At 61.6% G+C, this 573-nt stretch overlaps 1 protein-coding gene and 1 long non-coding RNA gene across 2 annotated transcripts in view; both read right to left on the reverse strand.

The window, feature by feature from the left end:
* Positions 1–567, reverse strand: part of LOC127749554 (uncharacterized) — a 66,802-nt gene extending 66,235 nt beyond the window's left edge. Inside the window, exon 1 of the long non-coding RNA XR_008011222.1 lies at positions 295–567. This is a non-coding gene — a long non-coding RNA (uncharacterized LOC127749554). The remainder of the gene's footprint in view (positions 1–294) is intronic.
* LOC113208787 (E3 ubiquitin-protein ligase mib1) overlaps positions 1–573 on the reverse strand; it is a gene marked incomplete at its 3' end in the record, with an annotated part of 324,014 nt that overhangs the window by 120,810 nt on the left and 202,631 nt on the right.

Genomic DNA, 573 nt, shown 5'->3' on the forward strand with positions numbered 1-573 from the left:
CGTGGCCCGGGCCCAACAGCCAATACGGATAAAGGCTGCCAGGCAATTACGCGCACAAGGCGCCAAGGGCGGCAGAGGCGCCAAACCGAACTGATCCACGTCAGAGGCCTCCAGGACCTCCAGGGGCTCCAGGGGCTCCGGAAGGGCCTCCAGGCTACAGCTTCTGTGGCTACTCTGCGAGTGACGGCGGTGACCCACACCTCGACAAATCCGAGGCACTCGACTTCTCGAGACCCAAGTTCCTCCCTCCTATTGCAAGCACACCTAGCTATCTCAAAGTTGTAAAATACGTACACTAGATCGCCCACCATTCTTGGCTTCTTACCGCCCGCCCTGTTCGCTCTCTCGACTCGGCGCAATTCGACTCCACTCTAGTTCCCTGCTCGATTCTCTAGAAATTTATCGACGCCACCCCCTCCATCCCCGCGTCCCTCCCCCAGCTGCCGAGTACGCCCCCGCGACCCCCTCCCACGCTCAGGCCGCCCGGACCAGGCCGATATCTCGGCGAATGTATGGTTCCCCCCATCGGACCGACAGGCGAAATTAAAGCTGCTGGCTGGGCGCGTGGCGTGG

Source organism: Frankliniella occidentalis, unplaced genomic scaffold, assembly GCF_000697945.3.
Source record: "Frankliniella occidentalis isolate FOCC.00 unplaced genomic scaffold, Focc_3.1 Scaffold65, whole genome shotgun sequence".
NCBI lineage: Eukaryota > Metazoa > Arthropoda > Insecta > Thysanoptera > Thripidae > Frankliniella > Frankliniella occidentalis.